A 24,053-nucleotide genomic window follows, 5' to 3' on the forward strand; every position below is an offset into this window, starting at 1 on the left:
TCCCAATCTTGCCCTTGGATTTTTCCACGGAATTCCAAATTACTTGGAGCTCTAAGGAATTATATCCGGTGCCCTCGGTCACTCGGATTATCCAGGGACCAAGCTTATGGTAACCAGCCGGGCGAGATGCATGGAGCATGTTCTCCTTTACTATTTCATTCTCTATGCATCACACCTTTCATTAAGTTAAAATTAATAATTAATATTAACTTAGTTTAAGAGCCATTCTTATGACTCCCCCATACTCATTTTCTCTTTCTTCCACAGGAGGAGCAGATGAAGTGTGATTTCGCCTTCTGCGCTGTGAAACGCCCGCAGTTTTACGGGCATACGGCTTGCAGGACTCACGCCCCTTGTGCAGACAAGAAAGGGGATTTGAAGTTTTGGAATCCACTGAACTGTACGGTCTGTCAGGCTCACCTAGTTGAGGCCTTCCATAATCCTCCCTCAGCGGAGATTAGAGACATTTCTCGTGAAAAGCTGCGCAAGTGGGTGCGTGGCTTCCAGAAAAATGCTACCGGACCGTACCTGGCCACCGAAGAACTGAGGTCACTGTTGTTCCCTAAGGCCTCCCCTGACTCAGTGGTACCCAAAGACGTGATCCCCAGTGTCCAAATTACGGTGGAACCTGATGTAGTCATGGCTCAGTCCATGCACGAGTGCCGTTTGGATTCCGAAGATGACGAACAGATTTCGGATGTCTCGGAAGACACGGAGAAAACGCTTATGGCTCAAGGAGCCGAAGATGACGAAGACAAGGTGGAATACGCCGAGTCGGAGCAAGAGGTCGCTCCCCCGTCCATCCCCCCTCCTACTCCTACACCGACGGAAATGTCTATTCCGTCCACCTCCTCGACTCCGGATCCTTCTTCTTCCACTCAAGAATTGATCCGACTGATTAGAGCCGTCATGGACGACAGGCTGAAGGAGAACCAGGAGTCCATCAGGTCGATGATAGGATCCAGAGAACCGAAGAAGATTTCGGTCAAGGATCTCCCCGCTTGCTCTCATGCCACCCGTGGAGGTATGCAGAGCATATGGTTATTGCGACCGGCAGGATCTTTGTCAGTGATAAGATCGGCACGGTCCCTTTGGAAGATGTGGAGTTCTTCCCAAACTTTGAGGCCTACCCGGACTGTTACGTCCGGCTTCGTTCCGAACCTGCCTCGAACGAAGAGACCGAACCTAAGGAAGAGATAGTGTTCGATCTCGCAAAGGCCCAGGCTATGCTAGCCTCCGCATTCAAGAGTAGAGGCTTTACCTGCTCTAAGCTTCTGGCCTTGAGCAAGAAGCACCCTACTTACGTTGCACCTGACACTGCGGTTCTTCCATTCTTGGAAAAGGCCTTAGCTGCATGCCTTAAAGCGGCGGATGAAGGGAAACCCTGCCCTGCATTGGAGGAGTGCAGACCCTTCTCCATAGTGACCCCCCCTGACGCTCGACACTGGAAAGATGTTCAACATACTTTCGTCGTGGGAAGGCTCGATCCTGACGTCGCCGGACGTCAGTTTAATGAAGACCTGCCTAAGCTCAACGATCACCTCCTTCGTCGGGAACAAGACACGAAGGAGAGGCTTGCGGCATCCCTCTCTCATCAAGTCCAACTTGAAGTTATGGCCTGTGACACTAGAGTACCAGACCACTATATGGTACTCTCCAAATCCCACTTATTGACTGTAATGAAGGACTTGTACCACTTCATAAAGGCTCGAAGAGCCTGTCGTGAATTCGTGTTTGCCGGTGCCACCGTGAAACACGAACCCCGGAGGCTGATTTCCTCCAACATCTGGGGAAAACACCTCTTTCCTTCTGACCTTGTGAAGGAAATCACTGACAGAGCCGCCACGGAGAATAGGAACCTTCTCCACAAGTGGGGCATGTCCAGGAAAAGGAAACCCTCTCAGGACGACGGACCTCAGCCTAAGAGGAAACCCCAAAAGCCAAAACCCCAGCAACGTCAGCAAAGACGTCAGTTTCCGGGACCCGCTACCTCCCAAGTGGTTGCCCAACCACAACAGACCTTTCAATTGGTCCCCCAACCGGTGTTGTCACAGTCACCGGTCTTCACCCCTGCCTTTGAGCAACAATCAACTACCTTTCGTGCCAAAGGTAGAGGCTCATTCAGGGGTGCAAGCAAAGACGCATCTCGCCGTCCCTCCAGAGGTAGAGGAGGAAAGGGAGCTAGCGGCCGAGGCAGCAAGTCCTCGGGACACCAGAAGCAATGAAGTGCTTCCGGTGGGAGGAAGACTCCGCCAATTCCAGGATCGTTGGACCTTCGATCCCTGGGCGCACAGCATCGTCAAGAAGGGTCTAGGCTGGAGTTGGACTCAACCACCCCCAATCTTCCAGCAATTCTTCCAACAATCAACCCCCCTTCTGGAAGAATATGTTCTAGACCTCTTGAACAAGAAGGTGATAAGGAAGGTAAAGTCCACCAGGTTCCAAGGGAGACTGTTTTGTGTCCCCAAGAAGGACTCAGACAAACTCAGAGTCATTCTGGACTTATCCCCCCTCAACAAGTTCATAGCGAACAACAAATTCAAGATGCTGACGCTTCAACAAATAAGGACCCTTCTGCCTCAAGGTTCCTACACGGTCTCTATAGACCTGGCGGATGCCTACTGGCACGTTCCAATGAACCATCACGCTTCCTCCTACCTAGGATTTCGACTCCAAAGGAAAAGCTACGCCTTCCGGGCCATGCCCTTCGGCCTCAACGTGGCCCCTCGGATCTTCACAAAACTGGCGGATGCCATAGTACAACAACTCCGCCTAAGAAACGTCCAGGTGATGGCCTACCTCGACGACTGGCTAGTCTGGGCTCCATCGCCCGAAGAGTGTGCAAATTCTTGCAACGAAGTTACCCAGTACCTAGAACACCTGGGATTCAAGATCAACGAGAAAAAATCTCGCCTCTCTCCAGCTCAGAAGTTTCAGTGGTTGGGAATCCACTGGAATCTTCAGTCACACCGCCTTTCCATCCCCCAGAAGAAAAGGAAGGAAATAGCAGGGTCTGTCAAGCGACTACTGAAATCCAAACGCATTTCAAGACGACAGCAGGAACGAGTTCTAGGCTCTCTACAATTCGCCTCAGTGACAAACCCAGTGCTTCGTGCACAGCTAAAGGATGCCGCGGGAGTCTGGAGACGCTCGGCATCCATCGCTCGAAGAGACCTCAAGAGACGGCTTCCAAACAGACTGCGACGCCTCCTAAAGCCGTGGTCGGAAGAAAAGGCACTGAAAAGGTCCATTCCTCTCCAACACCCTCCTCCATCACTCAACATCCACACGGATGCCTCACTGGAAGGTTGGGGAGGTCACTCCCACCAGAAACAGGTTCAAGGTACCTGGTCTCCCCTATTCAAGACGTTCCACATAAACATCTTGGAGGCCATGGCGGTCCTTCTAACACTGAAGAAGTTATCCCCGCCGCCCTCGATCCACATCCGTCTAACCCTAGACAACTCGGTGGTAGTTCGTTGTCTCAATCGCCAAGGCTCAAGATCGCCCCAGATAAATCAGGTGCTTCTCCCAATCTTCCGTCTGGCAGAGAAGAAGTGGCACCTGTCTGCAGTTCACCTACAAGGATTCCACAACGTGACAGCGGATGCTCTATCTCGGACAAACCCGATAGAGTCGGAATGGTCTCTAGACGCAAGATCGTTCTCCTTCATCTCTCACCAAGTCCCAGAACTTCAGATAGATCTCTTTGCAACGAGCGACAACAATCAACTTCCTCTGTACGTAGCCCCGTACGAGGACCCCAAAGCAGAAGCAGTGGATGCCATGTCACTGGACTGGAACAGATGGTCCAAGATCTACCTGTTCCCTCCCACCAACCTTCTGTTGAAAGTCCTCTCCAAACTGAGAACCTTCAAAGGGACAGCGGCCCTAGTGGCTCCCAAGTGGCCCCGGAGCAACTGGTACCCCCTGGTCCTGGAGCTGCAGCCCAAGCTGATCCCTCTCCCGGGCCCAGTTCTCTCTCAACAAGTACAGAAGTCGACTGTCTTCGCTTCATCATCGAAAATCAAGGACCTTCATCTCATGATTTTCTCTCCCTTGCCGCAAAGAAGAGGTTTGGGATCTCGAAGAAAAGTCTAGACTTCCTAGAGGAATACAAGACCGAATCCACGAGACGGCAATATGAATCATCCTGGAGGAAATGGGTCTCCTTTGTCAAGACAAAAAATCCTAAAGAAATCACGATTGATTTCTGTATGTCCTTCTTTATTCACCTTCATGGACAAGGATTAGCAGCCAATACGATTTCAACCTGCAAATCGGCCTTGACTAGACCAATTCTATATGCTTTCCAAATTGATCTGTCCAACGACATCTTCAACAAACTACCAAAAGCATGTGCTCGCCTACGTCCAGCACCCCCACCGAAACCGATCTCCTGGTCACTAGACAAGGTACTCCATTTCGCCTCCAACTTGGACAACGATTCATGCCCCCTCAAGGATCTGACTCAGAAAGTTATATTTTTATTTGCTCTCGCTTCGGGAGCTCGAGTCAGCGAAATAGTGGCATTATCAAGAGAAGAAGGACACATCCTGTTTACCGATTCAGGAGAAGTGACCCTCTCCCCTGATCCGACGTTTCTCGCTAAAAATGAATTACCCACCAAAAGATGGGGCCCTTGGAGAATATGCCCCCTGAAGGAGGATGTCTCTCTATGTCCAGTAGAGAGCCTCAAGGTCTATCTTCGCAGAACTTCGAACTTTGGTGGAGGCCAACTCTTCAAAGGAGAAACATCGGGCAGCGACCTGTCACTGAAACAATTAAGAGCGAAAATCACCTACTTCATTCGCAGAGCGGATCCGAACAGTACACCCGCTGGTCATGATCCTAGAAAAGTGGCATCATCTCTGAATTTCTTTCAGAGCATGGACTTTGAAAGCCTTAAAAACTTCACGGGCTGGAAGTCCTCGCGAGTTTTCTTTAAACACTATGCGAAACAAGTGCACGAAGTCAAACATTTTGTGGTAGCCGCAGGTAGTGTTATGAAACCTGCACCTAACTCTGCGTAGAACAGTGAGTTACTTGGGACTCTAACTCTTCGGGTGCCTATGTTGACCCTCGAGCGATTCATAGTGATGTTGAAAAACACTTAGTGCTTTTATAACTGTTCTTATCCCAGGTGAAATGTCATAGTGTCACACAAGTGCCGCATGCCTTGAGCATGATGTGTTTTAATTAAAGACTTGCGTTCCTCGAGAACGAGTACCTACTAATAATCCTGAAATTCCTTTTCAGATTCAAGAGCAAGCCTTTATTTCTATGTACATTATTATTACTGTAAATGAACTTTACTTTTTGCTGTAAATTATTTAATTTCTGCATTTGTGAAATAAAATTTCTATTTTATTACTTGTGCGTCTCTATCAGCTCCTACTTACTATGAAATACATACCTGTCATAGTTTTATTTATTCCTCCTTTCTTATGGTTATGAAGAATTTAAGATGTCTAATCCTAAATTATATTCACCCTGACTAAGTAAGGTTCCTACACGAATACTTACTTCTGATACCCAAGAGATGAACTCTATACACAGTGTCCAACCACCACTGGTCTAATTTCAGAATGTTCCTATACAAATACCAAACATTCAGCTTCATCTCTAAGTTCTTCAAGTTCTTCTCTCAGGATGAATAGCCCTTCAATACCACTTTGACGTCGGCATAGCCCATGGGAACTTCACTGCCAAGGGGGGCAGGATACTTCTTCCCTATGGTTCTTTATCTAAGATTACTTTGCTGTTTTGTCAATGCCTAGGCACTTAATACTAGGGAAAATCTACCACGATACATTGATTCTCTGGTACTCTTCCATCAGGACGCCATGGCTTGAGCCCAAAAAACGGATTTTGAGCGAAGCGAAAAATCTATTTTTGGGTGAGATAGCCATGGCGTCCTGATGGACCCTCCCTACTACTTCGTCCAGTTTTGTTCCCACCCTGTGCTACTGTATCATGGTGATGGGCAGCAACTGGCTTCAGGATGAAGACGGGCGTGACGTCATTAGAGCAATGGCGTCCGTTTGTTTACGTCTCGAGTATCAGTAGTAGCCACGAGTGAGATTAGCTGTGGAACGGCTCCCAGCTATTCTCAGTCCTTACACACCGAAGCATTAACTCTGTTCGGGGTGAAGATAGCTATGTGGCGTGTTCAGACATGCGCGTCCCCTGTTGTATTACGATGTCTTAAAGGGAAACCTTTGAGATACTCGCTCCAGAAGTTAGAATTCTGTGATAACCTGTGGTTAAATTCTCTGGGAATATCTTAGTAGTCTTATACCCAAGGAAGCTACCAAAAAGGAACCTTCCATCAGGACGCCATGGCTATCTCACCCAAAAATAGATTTTTCGCTTCGCTCAAAATCCGTTATATATATATATATATACATAAATATATATATATATATATATATATATATATATATATATATATATATATATATATATATATATATATATATATATATATACATATATATATATGTATATATATATACATATATATATATATATATATATATATATATACATATATATATATATATACATATATATATATATATATATATATATATATATATATATATATATATATATATATGTATATATATACATATATATATATATATATATATATATATATATATATATATATATATGTATATAATATATATATATATATATATATATATATATATATATATATATATATATATATATATATATATATATGTATATAATATATATATATATATATATATATATATATATATATATATATATATATATATATATATATATATATATATATATATATATATATATATATACATATATCTGTAGCGAATATGGGTTAGTATTAATATGTATATAACACGGATTCAGCGGTGCAAAATCCAAAAGGGTAAGCTAATGCCTTTACATTACCGACTTGTTTAGGAAATGGATTGTATGGCAGACGGAAAATAAATCAAATAATAAAATTAGAAAAATGGAAGTTACAATACTGTCAAGTTTATACGAAAATGTCTTAAAACATAATGAATGGCAATGACCAATTTCTATTACTCTTAATGAAAAAAGCTAAACTAAAATGCTATATAATTGCCTACTGTATAGCATATGGAAAATTCAAAGGTATAAGTTACAACAAACATAACACAATAAAAAAAAAAAAATCTCAAAAGTAATAACCAAATAGAAAAGGGATTGAGTTTTGAAAATTACAATATGACAAATTCGAAGATAATTTGTATTTTTCCTAACCATACAAACATTAGCTATTTACATTGGGTTTACCTTTTAGCGCAGCTGAAATGACGAGCCAATAGTTTTAACGAGGGTTAATTACCCCCGCGCTAGTTAGCGGGGGGGGGGGGGGGTAGGGGAAGGGTAGCTTGCTACCGATTCCCCCCCCCCCACACACACACACTGGTGACTTGCTTCACTTCACTTAAAGGTAGGACTTGACTTGGGGGTCAGGGATGGCGGGCAAATATGTGTAAATAGCTAAGGTTTGTATGGTTAGGAAAAATACAAATTATCTTCGAATTTGTCATTTGTTCCGTAACCGAAATACAAACCACGCTATTTACTGAGGGTGACTTACACCTTAGGAAGGGTGGAAAGTCCCCAGCCTTATTGACTTCGGCTTGCCCGGGGGCTCGATCCCTCAGTGAGCAGCACTAGAGAAAGGGAGCCCCTGTACCTCACAAGTTCCTAGCATCGCTAGGAACGAGTGGCCTACATAAGCAGTGTGTGGAGGAGTGTGTGACTCGTCCTATGAAGTTGACCTTGGGACCTTCAGGTAAGAATTCTAGGATAGGACGTTCCCAATACCACCTCGTCAGGGTATGGGAGACGCAACAGTATTAAGCTTAATACTAGGAGCACAAAGAAGCATGGGTTACCTGCAGAGGTCGAGGTCAGCTATGCGAGGACCAGGATGCTGCTTCCCCAAGAGAGGGGAGAATGAAGAAAGAAGTAAGGGTCAGACATACTTTTTCATTCACGCAGACTAAGACCGGGTAACAACGCCCTCAACCTACTGCTACTTGTCCAAAAAGGAGCCTGAGGTTAGACCAGCTGTTGTGCAGCCACCACAGGGCCGATAGAAAACGTATCGAGGCTCCTGTGGGTCACGTCTTGCAGGTAGTGGGCTGTGAAGGTCGTTTGACGCTTCCAGACCCCAGCTTGAAGTACCTGCGTCACAGAGAAGTTTCTCTTGAAGTCCAGGGATGTAGCAATACCCCTGACATCGTGGGCCCGAGGGCGACGTGACGGAGGAGGGTCAGGATTCAAGGCATGGTGGATAACCCTTCGAATCCAAGCTGAGATGGTGTTCCTGGTGACCCTCCTCTTAGTCCTGCCTGTGCTCACAAACAAAGCTCGCACTTGAGGACGGACTGCAGCCGTTCTCTTCGAGTAGTGCCTCAGACACCTCACTGGACATAGTAGCAGCTGGTCTGGGTCGCTTGTTACAGAACGGAGACTCGCGATCCTGAAAGAGTCGAACCGAGGATCCGGCACTCCAGGATTCTGAGTCTTGGCCACAAACTCAGGGACGAACCTGAACGTTACCTCCCCCCATCCCCTTGAATGGGCGATGTCGTACGAGAGACCATGAAGTTCACTAACTCGCTTGGCCGAAGCCAAAGCGAGTATGAAAGCCGTCTTCCAAGACAGGTGGCGATCGGAGGCCTGGCATAATGGCTCGAAGGGAAGTGCCTTAAGAGACCTGAGGACTCGAACCACGTTCCAAGGAGGAGGTTTCACTTCCGACTGGGGGCAGGTAAGCTCATAGCTACGTATGAGTAAAGAGAGTTCTAGCGATGAAGAAATATCCACGCCCTTCAGTCTGAAGGCCAAGCTTAAGGCTGAGCGATAGCCTTTCACTGCCGAGACAGAAAGGCGCATTTCTTCCCGCAGATAAACGAGGAAATCCGCTATTGCTGGAATAATGGCATCGAGTGGAGAGATACCCCTTCCACGACACCAACCACAAAAGACTCTCCACTTTGCTTGGTAGACTCCCTCAGAGGACTTTCGCAGGTGCCGAGACATTCTCTCCGCAACCTGTTGTGAAAAGCCTCTCTCCGCGAGGAGACGCTGGATAGTCTCCAGGCGTGAAGCCGAAGCGAGGCTACGGCCCTGTGAGGGATGCCGGAGTGGGGTTGTCTGAGAAGCTCGTTTCGTGGAGGAAGCTCCCTCGGGAGCTCCGTCAGGAGCTGCAGAAGGTCCGGAAACCATTCCGCGTGATGCCATAGCGGAGCTACCAGAGTCATCGAACAGTTGACCGATAGTCTGGTCCTGTTGAGCACCCTTCTCATCAGACAGAACGGTGGGAAGGCGTACACGTTTCTTGTCCCACCGTTGCTGGAAAGCATCTTGCCAGAGTGCCTTGGGGTCCAGGACTGGGGAGCAGTACAGGGGCAGCTTGAAGTTCAAAGCTGTCGCGAACAAGTCCACAGTCGGGGAACCCCACAAAGTCAGGACTTTGTTGGCTATCTGAGGATCCAAAGACCACTCGGTACTCACTATCTGCGAGGCCCTGCTCAGACTGTCGGCGAGCACATTCCTCTTGCCAGGAATGAAACGAGCTGATAGTGTTATCGAGTGGGTTTCGGTCCACCTCAGTCTCTTTACTGCAAGATGGGATAGCTGCTGCGAAAAAGTGCCTCCCTGCTTATTGATATAAGCCACTACCGTGGTGTTGTCGCTCATCACCACCACGGAGTGACCCGCCAGGGACCATTGGAACTGCTGAAGAGCCAGAAAGACGGCCTTCAATTCTAGCAGGTTGATGTGTAGGCACTTTTCTGATTCTGACCAAAGGCCTGAGGCCCTCTGGTTCAGAACGTGCGCCCCCCCCCCCCCCCACCCTTCTTTTGACGCGTCCGAAAACAGAGTCAATTCCGGGGGGAGGACGAGAAGACTCACTCCCTTCCGCAGGTTCTCGTCGACCAGCCACCACCGCAAGTCCGTCTGTTCCAGAGACCCCATTGGGATCAGAATGTCCGGGGAATCAGATCCTTGATTCCACCGGGACTTGAGCCGCCATTGAAGGGATCTCATCCTGAGGCGGCTGTTTGGAACCAGACGAGCCAGGGAGGATAGGTGACCTAAGAGACGCAACCACGATTGGGCGGGGAGTTCTTCTCACCTGAGGAAGGGTTCTGCCACCCTCCTCAGTCTTGCTATCCGGTCGTCTGATGGAAAGGCTTTGTGGAGATTGGTGTCTATTAGCATGCCTAGATAAACCAGTCGTTGGGACGGCTGCATAGAGGACTTCTCGAGGTTTACCACGATCCCCAGATCCTGGCAAAGATCCAGAAGCCTGTCTCGGTGCCGAAGAAGGGTCGACTCCGAGTCTGCTAGGATTAGCCAATCGTCCAGATAACGAAGGAGACGAATGCCGTTCCTGTGCGCCCAAGATGAAATCAGGGTGAACACTCTGGTGAACACCTGAGGAGCTGTGGAGAGATCGAAACACAGCACCTTGAACTGGTAGATCTTGTTGTCTAGGCAAAATCTCAGGTACTTCCTGGAAGACGGATGGATTGGGATCTGGAAGTACGCGTCCTTTAGATCCAGTGTGCACATGAAGTCTTGTGGTCTCACCGCAAGCTGACCGTATCTGCAGTCTCCATGCTGAACCGGGTTTGCTTGACAAACCCGTTCAGAGCTGAGAGGTTGATGACGGGTCCCCAGCCTCCAGTAGCCTTCTTTACAAGAAAGAGTCGACTGAAGAAGCCTGGGGAGCTGTCGACGACCTCCTGGAGAGCACCCTTCTCGAGCATGGTCTCGACTTCGGCCTGAAGGGCCAGCCCCTTTGCCGATCCCGTGGCATAGGAGCTCAACGACACTGGATTCGCTGTCAGGGGAGGTTGAGATGTTGTGAACGGGACGCGATAGCCTTGGCCAATCACTGAGACCGTCCAAGTATCGGCCCCGTGTTGCTGCCACCTGCGGACGCAACGCTGAAGGCATCCCCCCACAGGTGGACACGCAGGGGGACTGCCACCCCTAGGGCTTGCGGCCGCGGCCGCCACCCCTAGGAGTCTTGCCTCCCCTGGAGGACTTACCACCCCTCTTGACCTTGGCTGGAAAGGGCTGGGGCTTAGACACCACCTTCTTAACTGCCGCTGTCTGCTTTGGAGCCTTACGAGGCTGCTGCTGCTGTTGTGGCGGGGCTGGAGGCTTATAGGGCCGAGTTGTAAGGGCCCTATGGAGGAGGGAGTCCGTGCTGGATTTCCTCCACCTCTCAGCCGTTCGCTCCATGTCTTGAGGCTCAAACAGGTTCTCCCCCAGAAGGGGACCTTCGGATGGAATCTCTCGGACACAGCATCGCGACGCTTCAACACCGAGTTGGCCCATAGGGTGGTAACCTGGTGCGCCAAAAACTCGATGGAGCGGGTGCCCGAGAGCAAGAAGGTCTCCAGGGCCTTCCTATTGGTCTCCTTGGACAAGTCCTCCGATCGCAATAGGATGCCCAGAGATCCTAGCCAAAAGTCCAGCCACGAAGTAGCCTGCATGGCACACTTAGCGACCTGCTCGTGGCTTAGGATCTCTGCCGCCGAGAACGACACCTGCCGGGCAGAGAGCTTCTCAAGGGGAACTCCCTTCGCCAGCTCCTCCACAGAGTGATGGAGAGGAAGAGCGAGGTTGGGCTCACCCAGAATCTCGAAATACCTCCTCTGCTGAAGACGAGGAGGAGGGATGAGCTTGTTCCCGGCAGTGGAACGACTGGAGGAGGCAAGAAGCGCGAGCTGAGCGTTGGCCCTAGCTCTGGCACTCTTCAGACCCGGAGACCAGGGCAGAGCCGCACTGGACTTCGGGGCCTTCCGAACGTCAAACACTTCATCCAAGATCGTGTCTTTGCCTTCACGGGGGGCGATGACTGGATCCATAAGCCCGTTAAGTTGCCTTATCAGGCTTAGGACCTGCCAGAAGGCATGTTCGGATTCCTGCTGTTCTCCTCCCTGCGGGCTGGCAGCTAAGTCTCCTGCCCCAGGGATCTCTTCCTGGGGTGACACGTGGACATTCCCCCGGGTAGTCGTGGGTTCCTGGCGAATCCTTGAAGAGGATTTCGGGACGGTCTTGGAGTCCTTGGATTCCCTCCTGGGAGGGATACAGGATCCCAACAAAGAGATTCGAGGGGCCCCTTCCTCACGAGATGATTCTCCTCCATGAAGCGAAGTCTCCCCCCTTGGTGCCGAGAGGAAGACTACCGCCCCACTGGACTCACCTGAGGACGGATAGGCCTCGACCACGGGAGAAGGAGAAAGCACTCGAGCAGGAGAAGGGGCCTTCGCGACCGACCTCTTGGGAACCAACTTCGCCCTGGGGAAAGTCACCACGAAGTCCACTCCTCTCTTTCTCTTCAGCGTAGGAGAGAGAGCCGTTGGTTTGTTACCCTGGTTGGCGAGTGCTGGTTTCATAACCTTCTGAAAAGAAGGTGGGGAAGAATGATGTACTAACCTCTCCTCAGTAGTATCCTTGTCCTGCACTACCAACCTGTGTTTGGGTGGAGGCGATCCCGAGCGTTGTCTAGGAACACGCGTTCCTGCTGCTACCACTGGCTGCGGAATTCACCGCGAACGATGGTCGTGTGAGGGCGAATGGTCGCGCGGGAGCGCGGGCGAGCGATCGCGCGGGCGCGCAGGTGGATGATCGTGCGGGCGCGCAGGCGAGCGGTCGCGCGGGCGCGCAGGCGAGCGGTCGCACGGGCGCGCAGGCGAGCGGTCGCGCGGGCGCGCAGGCGAGCGGTCGCGCGGGCGCGCAGGCTAGCGGTCGCGCGGGCGCGCAGGCTAGCTGTCGCGCGGGCGCGCAGGCTAGCGGTCGCGCGATCGCGCAGGCGAGTGGGCGCGAGGGTGGGCAGGTGAATGAGCGCGTGTCCAAGACGACGAACGCAAGCGTTGGCGAGGAAACGCGCTGCCACGTGGGTGAGGTAGACCGCTGGCGATGTGGATCAACAGGCGATCGGTGGTGAGCTGGTGAGCGCTGACGCGCAGGTAGGCTATGGCGCGTTGTGGCATGGTGACGCGTTGGCGAGCGATAGCGAACAGCATGCGCTGGTGAGCGATCGCGCGATGGCGAGCTAGTAGCTGGCGAATCATGTCCCTTCAGAACCTCCGGCTGACGAAGCGTTGGAGAACGTTGGCGCGCAGGCTGTAACACACGCGGGCGGTCCGGAGATCGCCAAGAAACAGGCGATCGCTGACGCGTAGAACGCTGGTGAATAGGCGATACCAAAATCGCCTGTGTGTGCTAACGAGCAGGTGAACGCTGGCGAGCAGGTGAACGCTGGCGAGCAGGTGAACGCTGGCGAGCAGGTGAACGCTGGTGAGTAGGCGATCGGTGGCGCGTGGGAGAACGCTGGCGAATAGGCAATACTAAAATCGCCTGTGCGCGCTGGCGAGCAGGTGATCGCTGGCGCGTAGGTGATCGCTGGCGAGCAGGAGATCGCTGGAGAGCAGGAGGTCGACGCGTGAGATCCTGTGAAGGGACAGGTGGCGCGGCGCGTTCACGAGCAGGAACAGGAAGATCGCAGGCGGGTTGGCGAACATGTGCTTTTGACACACGCGCTGAACGATGTTGCGTAGCCACAGGATCAGAAGACTGATGGCGAGCAGGGAGCTCAGCAGGAACTGTAGGATGGTCAGAGACCGCAGGGCGATGATCCTCAAATGAGCGCTGACGCTCAGAAGAGAGCTGACGAGCAGGAGAGCGCTGGCGAGGAGGGCAAACATCAGGAGAGCGCCGACGAGCAGGTGAGCGCCGACGAGCAGGTGAGTGCCGACGAGCAGGTGAGCGCCGACGAGCAGGAGAGCGCCGATGAGCAGGAGAGCGCTGACAAGCAGGAGCGCGCTGATGAGCAGGAGCGCGCTGACGAGCAGGAGAGCGCCTGTGAGCTAGCACTGCTCGTGGAAGGGAAGAATCCCTTTGCCCCGAAGGGACCGTTGCCCGTCGGGTGACGAGTTCTCCAGAAGGTGAAGATCTGGCAGGAGTTGGTGAACGGTCTGCAGAGAGGTCCAAGGGAGACGGAGCTGTAGGTTGAGGCTGACGAGGAGAGTCCCCTTCGGAGGAAGAAGATCCAAAAAGGTGCCTCTTAACCCCCTTGTAAGGGGAAGGGAGGCCCTTGCGACGTAGCGGACGGTGAGCCTTACGGCGGAGGCGGCCTCTCGGAAGATCTTCAGGACCATCGGTCCTCCGAAGGGGAGTCTCAGTCAAAGCACTTCCCTTAGAAGGAAGCTGAGCAGCAGCAGAGACCGAAGGACTCACTTCCCCCTTCGAAGGATGTACGTAAGGGGGAGGAGAGCCCTCAGCACCATCATCCTCAACAGCACCTGCAGAGGATTGCCCAGCCATGTTGGAGGCCTCTGCCACCACGACGTCGACGATAGACAGAGGGTCTACCTCTGCTACCGCCGGCGACTGCTTAACAGCGGCCCCCAACGAGAGCAGGTCAATAAAGGCAACCCTGGAGGCCAAGCCCTTAAGCCCCAGGGAAGACCAAATCTGCAAAAGATCATCATTAGTTAAAGCATTATCAATAATCTCCCCCGGAGGAGGAGGGGGAACCGCCTCGCTATGGGAGGCGACGCCCTCTCCCCCCGCCCAAGGTCGGGAAACAGAACTAGGGCCTGCGCTACCACTCGGCCGACTCTCCTTAGGAGCCGGACGAGGGGGAGCTTCGGAGGAGGTTTGGGCGGCAGAAGAAGAATCCCGAGAACCTTCCTCCTTCAAGGCAAACCCCGAAGGAGAACGGTCTCTCCTGGACTTCTTCTTACGCCGGCGGCCAAACCTCTCCCACTGGGAGGCAGACCACTCCCTGCACTCACGGCACATGTTCTCCTGGTCACACCGTCGGCCCCAACATTGAGGGCAAAGAGTGTGAGGGTCCGTAGCTACATCCGACATAAAGGTCCCACAAGGACGACCAGCAACACCAGGGCATGTACGCATTGTAAAATAATAATAATGAAGGTCAACTTCCAACCAACACACACGCTGTAGAAAGAAAAAGCAGAAAAATTAAAGGCTGTCACGAGGACGATGAACAGACACGTCTGATCACCGCCGAGCCAAAAGTGAAGTGAAGCAAGTCACCGGTGTGTGGGGGAGAGGGGTAGCAAGCTACCCTTCCCCTACCCCTCGCTAACTAGCGCGGGGGTAATTAACCCTCGTTAAAACTATTGGCTCGTCATTTCAGCTGCGCTAAAAGGTAAACCCAATGTAAATAGCGTGGTTTGTATTTCGGTTACGGAACAACTACATGTTCAGTTTAATCAAGTACCCCGTCCCAAATATTGCCCCGCATGGAGATGGCCAAGGACTTGGTCGAGGACAATTTAAAGGTTAAGAGAGAAATGGCCAAGGTCTATAGAGTATTCTGTAGACCTTGGAAGTGGGAAAACGGGTTTCCTCATGGAGGTAAACAATCTATCAGTTTAGATATACCAAACTATGGATTTACAATTTACAAAATATTATGATTTAGTGCTACCTTGCCATGAATGAAACCGGTTGAGAAACAAATACTAGATTGTGAATTAGTCTTAGGGTAAACTAAGTATACATCAGTTTAAGAGGGGATTGCAAGGGGGTGTACCCCTCCTCCCCTCTGTTAGGTATGGATACCGCTCCGGTTTTATTGTAGTGTATTACAGGGCAATGTAACCTAGAAAAACAACTACTTTTTCTTATAGAAAAAAATTACGCTCTCTTCGAAAATGACACTCGTTCCTGTCGCAAATGAATAGTTTCAGAAATATTTATACATCTATATCCTACAATAATGGGGGACACCCAGTGGGAACTCGGGGTTTTGGGTGGGGAAAACATACTGGGGAAACGATATATAATCGCAAAACAAGCCTTTTCTTCACTAAACATTACCTTCTTGAATGTATTTTTATCGGAGGAAAATACAAAACAGTACAACTGGATAAACTTTGGAAGAGCCGTTGCAAAGATTTCATGAAAAAATACAGTAACCAGTGCTGCCAACGTCTGATGTAGATCAAATGTTAGCATTCCATGCTAACAATAGCACAATTTGTACGTACGTTCGTGCATACCAGTTTTCGGCCTGCGCAAATATCACTCCCCCTGCGCAGAAGCTTTTCCCCTTCCAATTACTCGTTTTATTATCATATAATCATCTCATTTAATATTCCCATTCAATATTATTTATCATACATTCCATTTTATCTTCCTATATTGGTTTTATTTTTATTTTGTTATTTCCTTTTCACTCCTCTGTTTCACATAAATACTTGCTCTGGACTAGTTTCCCTATTTAGTTCATTCATGTTTACCCGCTAGTCTCCTTTGTTTTTCCCTTAACCAATCACCAACCGATGCCTATTCAAAGTTTACACAAGGGGGTTGTCTACTGATATTTCCCTAACCCCCCTTCCTTTATCTCTTTGAGTGGTCTGTTCATGCCCCTTCCTCCAAAACCCTTTTCCCTTGTAACCTTTGACCTAGTAAGGTGTGCGTCATTTCAAGTGAGATTTATTTTTTCCTATTTTTCGATGGAGGAAGTTATAGAAACTTGTAACGGCTGCAGTATTCCGTATCTAAAAGCAGTTGCTAAATTCCATGGTGATTTTTATGATTCTTCAGCCAATGTTGATTATTTCCTGAAATCACACAACGTAATTCCTCAACGCTTACAGTGCCCCAAGTGCCGTTCTCTTTTATCTTATAGGAAAGACATTCATGTGTTTTATTGTAATTCTGAATCCATCATACCTAAAACTAAGAAGAAACGTCGTTGTGGTTATACCGTTACTTCCTATAAAGGTACATTTTTTGGGAAAAGTCGTCTACCCCCATGGAAGATATTATTTGCAAACCACTTTTTGCATAAACATTCGGACTATGAGACCCTCATGCATGGTATCGACATATCCTCGAAAACTAGTGTCGATTGGAGAAGTTTCTGTTCCGAGGTTACCGAATACTTCTTCGATAATCACGAGGCGATTGGTGGTGATGGAGTAACAATTGAAATAGACAAATCTCATTTTTGTAAAGCTAAATACAACCGAGCTAGACCGTTAAGTGCCATATGGGTCTTTGGGGGTATTGAACGTGAATCCAAAAACTTTTTCATTATCCCTTTAGTTCCCCCCCTTTCTACTAAACGAGATTCTGCTACTCTAATTCCCCTCATTCAGAAATATATCAAATCTGGTAGTGTTATTATCAGTGATAAGTGGGTTGCATACAACTCTTTCGGAAATTGGTTACAAACATAAGTCTATTAATCATTCTGAACATTTCGTTAACCCCCTACACCCAACCATCCATACTCAAAATATAGAACAGCTCTGGAGAGAAGTGAAGGAGTGGGTTCAGAGACCTGGAATGAAGACTGAATATTTCAAGCAATATTTTTCCAGGTTCTTTTTTACCCACTACTATCCAGAACAAACGTTACTGCACCACTTCTTCATTACTGCCAGTCGCCTCTACCCTCCTATACAACAACAGACAATGGACCCCCTCGACCCACAAGACCCCGATCCCCCCCCCCCATCCATCCTCATCCCAGTCATAGGAGTTAATCCGTCAGTCTCACCCTCCCGTGACCCACAATTTCGTCACCGTCTTCATAAAAATAAGTCATTCCTCAATAGTCATTATATGTGTTTTGTGACCGGGGTACTTCTAGGTCAGGTTAGGTGGGTTTGTTAGGTTCTGTGCCCTTTTTGTACTGTTCATATATTGTGTAAAAGTTATATGGAAATATTATTTAAAATACGTATGGAAATATCTAGCATTGCTACCGCTAGTAATGTCATCGTGTCGTTGGTAACTCTGTGTACCATTCGTCGTCGTTGGTAGCACTGTGAATCATTGGTAACGTTGCTAATGTTATCGTTCTCAGTACATTCGTAAGAGAAGTGACAACGTTGAACAAGTGCTTATATTTAAATATTTTAACACATCATATATGTCAACAGTGATACTATTTCACCATTTTAACAGGAAATATATGTTTTCCTGTAGGAAATATCGTGATTTAACCGGTTTTCACCTTCATTTCATCCATAATAACATCACCCAATTCGCCAACTTAAAGCTAGACGGATTGGTTGATCTGTTTGATTGCGGTTGAAATGAAGGTCAAATTCGGTTAAATCACGTTATTTACTATGGGAAAACATATATTTTCTGTTCAAAATCACACCTTGTAATACAATACAAATTTACCACGGCTCCTAGCTTAGGTGAGGTTAGGTAGGGGGAACCTTAGGTTAGGTAGTGATCTTGTGTTTCCCGTTTAAAATGTTGTCTTTCAATCAAAACTTTTGACATTTTTACACGCGATCAGTCATATCCAACTGCAAAAGCTCCACATGGATTAAGCAAAATAAAAGACTAACAAACCCAACTCCCTCCTCATTAATTATGAAAAAAAATGAACTTTAACTACTGAAAGATAGCTTTATTAGCCGGTCTGTCAAATAAAAAAATACAAATATCACCCATAACTTACAATTTGCTGGTAAATTTTCCAAGTAAATTGCCCTCAAAATTTAACATCCTACAAAGGGTGAAGGAAAATACACAGAACTAGATACTGTAGAGTATTATCTAACCTGGTTTCGCCCTTTCGAACTGTTATATCTTCATCCAATGAGTAAGCTTGCAATCACACATTAAATTTCTTTTGGAAAAACGCATGAAACGAAAAAAATATAATTCACAATATTAAATTCCCATGCAAGGCAAAGTGAAAATGCCAGAAGTTGCAATTTAGAATTTTAAGTCCTAAAAAGGTTCAAATCACGACGTCACACATTAGAATGGGACTTTTGTTAATAAGGGACCAAAGACGTAAGGGACTCCCACGTTCGTTCGTTCGTTCGTTTTAGCTCGACTATAAATACGCAAAATCCCACCTTGCACGGTATTATATATATATATATATATATATATATATATATATATATATATATATATATATATATATATATATATATATATATATATATATATATATATATATATATATATATATATATATATATATATATATATATATATATATATATATATATATATATATATATATATATATATATATATATATATATATATATATATATATATATATATATATATATATATATATATATATATATATATATATATATATATATATATATATATATATATATATATATATATATATATATATATATATATATATATATATGTGTGTGTGTGTGTGTGTGTGTGTGTGTGTGTGTGTGTTTTATCAATGAATACTCCATCTTTTATTTTAAATATCAAGTGTTTATGAACAGTGAATAGAATATACTATTGCATAGGTATAAATGAGTCGTGGTATGACAATTAAACAATGTCCAACAGATTTTGTAGATTTGAGAACAAAGCCCCCAGAAGAATATAAGAAGTTAGGTGGCAGGACAGGATTAGAAATGAAACTGCAAGAGAGGTTGGAAGACCCAGTGCTACATGGCTATGGACTATGAAGCGTGAAGTAGATGATGAATGGAGAAGTATTGATTACAAAGCTCAAAATAAAGACGACTGGGGAAATCTAACTGAGGCCCTTTACGTCAATGGACATAGGAGGAGATGATGATGATAGGTATAAAAAAAATTCAGCAAATTCTAAAGTTCATTTCTGTGCTATTTTTTTTTCACCCTTCAGCGTAGTCACACTTTACATTTATTATTAACAGAATAACATGACACACAAATCTGGTGGATTCACAATAAATGACTGGTAGGCTAAGCTTGTCTTTTCATGTAATTTCCAGCAAAATTTTATAGGCTACACCTGTAAAAAGATCATTCTTTCATATAGGCTATTTTTTCACATTTTCACAATTATCTCTCTATATAATATATAGTTCAGCTAGTTGAGCAACCGCTAGTGTTAAGCTTGATTCTGCAGTTTTATGATTTTTTCTTTAATTACGCTTATGTACTGACTGTGATGGAGACTAGTTTAAGAATCTTAAGGTATATTGGATACGTATTTTGATAAAAAAAAAAATCCTGCAATTCAAACCATTTAACAGCAGTATTATTGCTGACAATATTCTATGGGTAGACGATATTATACAACAAAATATTTTATTCACTATTTATACAGACCCCTTTTGCTATTGAAAAAAGATTCATTATTTATCAAACACATAAATTTAAACAATTCTGTATTAAATGACATTCTAATTCTTCTGTAAATAATTTGCAGCTGTTTAAGTAATGTATTGCAAATGCACACAACACATTCTAGCCGTGACCACATTTGCTCATAGATGGCGCTGCTAATTTGCCTTGGATCTTATTATTATTAGTATTATTATTATTATTATTATTATTATTGTTGTTGTTGTTGTTGTCGTTATTATTATTACTATTATTATTGTCATTACAAGCTAAGCTATAACCCTAATTGGAAAAGCAGGAAGCTATAAGCTCAAGGGCGCAAACAGGAAAATATAGCCCAGTGTGGACATGGAACAAGAAAATAAATAAACTAGGTGAGAATAAAAAATCAAAATAAAATATTTTAAGGACAGAAACAATAATAGATTAGATCTTTCATATATAAACTATATATAGACTAAAGAACAATGGTTTGATTTTGGAGTGTCTCTCTCCCAGAAGAGCAGATTACCATCGCTAAAGAGTCCCTTCTACCTATATACAGGGACTCTAGCGTGGGACAGAGCCGTGTATACTATAGTGTGGCCAACTGATTTTACAGTGCCATCTTGCATGTGTCACTCTTTGTTGCGCTCTTATATGCACCTGAATGTTGTCTGAGTTCTCTATTAGCAGTTTATCCTTTAAGATGTTACTCTTAATACACATGATAGTTTATAATTCTATGTTTTAATTATAATAATGAGTTAGGTTCCAACATTTAGGCTACTAAAGTATTTTCATTACGGTAGTTATACTCTTACTTTCTAATTAACTTCCTTTCGCTTGTAACACACGATTTTTATACGAATATTCTCCTGTCTTTTATTATAAATGTGTAAACTCATTGCGGGAAAAAGTTACATCCCTTTTATTGATGTTATGTTTAGATAAAAAAAATGTTTTTGTAAGTCTTCCAAATTAATTATTCGTTTTCCCAAAATTATTCTCACTCCTAATTTTCTCTCTAATCCCCAATAAACTAAAACCTGTATTGTATTACTATACAAAGTTAGGCAGTTTGCTTTATAGTGAAATGTATGTATGTAGGCCTATGTGTGTGTGTATATATATATATATATATATATATATATATATATATATATATATATATATATATATATATATATATATATATATATATATATATATATATATACCTTCTTTCTAATATGAAATTGTTCTTATGAATATATAAAACATTACAAAGATTTTAAAGTTTTAACTTGAAAAAGATGACAAATTTGGAAATAATTTGTATTTTTCATAATAATACAAACCTGTATCTAATTTTAGGGATTTACTTTCTGCAAAGCTGGAAGACTAGCCATTAAGACTTTTAAGTGAGGTGGTAACTACCGAACCCACTAGTTAGCGGGGGTAGTAAGGGGTAGTGGGGGTTGCCAACTACCCATCTCGCTCATACATCAGTGTATCCGGGCCACTTTTGATTGCAGGCAGGTCTTAGTATAGGGACACGTGATGGCAGGAAACTGTATAAATAGCTACAGGTTTGTATCGTTAGGAAAAATACAAATGACTTCCAAATTTGTCATTTGTTCCGACACTAATACAAACTCTATAGGGATGACTCCCCAAACTGGCTTGGCCATTGACCTGGGATTTTCCCTGGGATTTTCCCCTTACGGGCTTGGCACGCAACTGAGGGAAACCTTGACACCTTGCTAAAACTACGTGCAATATACGAATGGCGGCCTGTGCAACCCATGTACGGGTGAAAACTAGCAATGTGACTGTCTAGGTAGGATTTGTTGCGAGTTCAATATGAATCTTAGTTTCAAACATAGACATTTCCCAATAGACCTACCAACTTCACGAGGAGTATTGGGGACGTAAACAGTATATAATCTATACTACTATGAGATTCAGGGCCTCTGTAACACAGTTTTTTCGCAATAATTTTTTATCTATGAATTTCATAAACATAACGCTTCTTCAGAATGCACATTATATCTACACATAAATTTTGACTATATTCTGCATTGCGTAGGTTGAATAAATTTGGTACTTATAATGTAAAAGTGACGTTTTTTGAAGACGGGCCAACTTACTCAGAGAAAAGCTTTCGAACGCACTCGTTACGTAACTTATGACGGCATTTCTTCCCTCTTTCTCGATCGATGATTGGCTATACGTAACGAAGGCTATACCTCTGCCAACAATGACACAAAAGTTTAAATAAAAGCAAAGCAGTAAACCTTTATGAACTCTGAAACCCCTCCACTGATAATTGTCTTAATGAACAAACCTACAAAATATGTTAATAAATACAAAAACACTTCGATTATTAGTCTAACTCCCAAATAAGTTTCCTAAGAAATTATAGTCTAATTTACAGGTCACAATCAGATTGACAAGGTGTAGGGAATAGTTGGTAATTTTCAAAAACGTAGTAGACAAACTTGATTTGATAACTGCTATATCCCATGTCAAGCAATTTTTATTTATTGTCTATCTACCTACCTATTTACTGTAAAAAAAGAAAAAAAATAGACGGTACCGTATTTTGTCTTTAAACATTCACCAATAATTATCGTCAGAATGATGACTTCATGAGGCTCCACCCACTTTGGCTTGGTTATAATTCAGGATAACACTGAAGGCTATCATGGGCATTGTTGGATCGGAAAATTTAAATTCTGGCTATAAAAACTCATTTCTCGAGTAGTTGTAAGAAGTGCTAAATGATCCTCAAGGATCCCAGCAGTTGGCCTAAACGTTTAATTCATGTATACTACTGTTGCGGCACTACTGCTACAGTAGTATTACTACGCTAGCACAGATACCCCACCCACATTTATGTATCGTTCCGCCATTCATAAAATCTTTGTAATGTTTTTTTCACTGTGTAATAAGCCATGGCCTCCTCAGAAATTAAGTTTAACATTAGATGATAGGTTATTTCATTAAGCTGCCAAATTATGGCAAATGGGTATGTTATTGCCGATGTTGAAGCTAAAGATAAAGTATGGTATCATTCCTTCATTGCATTATCATCTTTACTACTATTTGTTTGGCTACATGTAGTAATTATTTTAAAGGATAAATGAATTATGTTCACTTTACTTCTATAAATTCCCATTAGATGTACAAATAAAACTCCTAAAACTATTCATGATTTATTTACAAAATGCAGTCATGCCCAAAACATAGCCAACACGGTCGTACGGCCTAAGAAGAAGAAGAAAAATATATATCGAATGATCCGTTGGTCTGATTGAGATTTTAGCACAAAAATCTTATTTTAACAAAAATAGTTATATAAAGACTGTTTACATACAATCTCTCTTTTTCTCCCTCTCTCTGGTGGCATAGTGAATAGTTAAAGGAAATGTTCAAAAGCCTGAATGTCATTACAAGTATTATAATCATGTTACGCTACATACAAATCAGACAATAAACATTGGATTTAAACAAGAAACTGAATAATTACCTATTCAGGCTATAGTAAATATGGCCACGGGTTTTCTCTTGACTGTATAAAGTTGCAAGTCATAAGACAAATGCAGTTTTGCAACCACGGGGGCAATTCCAAATCCTGTTAGCCATTCTTGACTGTTATGGGTTTCAGAGCCGATGGAACAAGGTGAATGGGTGTCTGGTGGATGGGCGGGGCAAAATTTTGTCAAAAAGGTGTTTACATTGCTTACGTGATGAATGTTTTCGACTCTTGGCTTGTTATCACTGGCCATGGCGTCAGCTAGATAATTTTTACTCTATAAAAATGAAAACTATCGGGTTTAGGTTATTGATCATGCTGACAAAATTTGTGTGTGGTTGTAAAATATACATATGTCAACTTTCAGCTA

At 44.9% G+C, this 24,053-nt stretch overlaps 1 long non-coding RNA gene across 1 annotated transcript in view; it reads right to left on the reverse strand.

The window, feature by feature from the left end:
• Positions 1–18,893, reverse strand: part of LOC137621501 (uncharacterized) — a 190,030-nt gene extending 171,137 nt beyond the window's left edge. Inside the window, exon 1 of the long non-coding RNA XR_011040251.1 lies at positions 18,536–18,893. This is a non-coding gene — a long non-coding RNA (uncharacterized lncRNA). The remainder of the gene's footprint in view (positions 1–18,535) is intronic.
• Positions 18,894–24,053: the final 5,160 nt, after the last annotated feature.

Source organism: Palaemon carinicauda, chromosome 28 (genome assembly GCF_036898095.1).
Source record: "Palaemon carinicauda isolate YSFRI2023 chromosome 28, ASM3689809v2, whole genome shotgun sequence".
Classification (NCBI taxonomy): domain Eukaryota; kingdom Metazoa; phylum Arthropoda; class Malacostraca; order Decapoda; family Palaemonidae; genus Palaemon; species Palaemon carinicauda.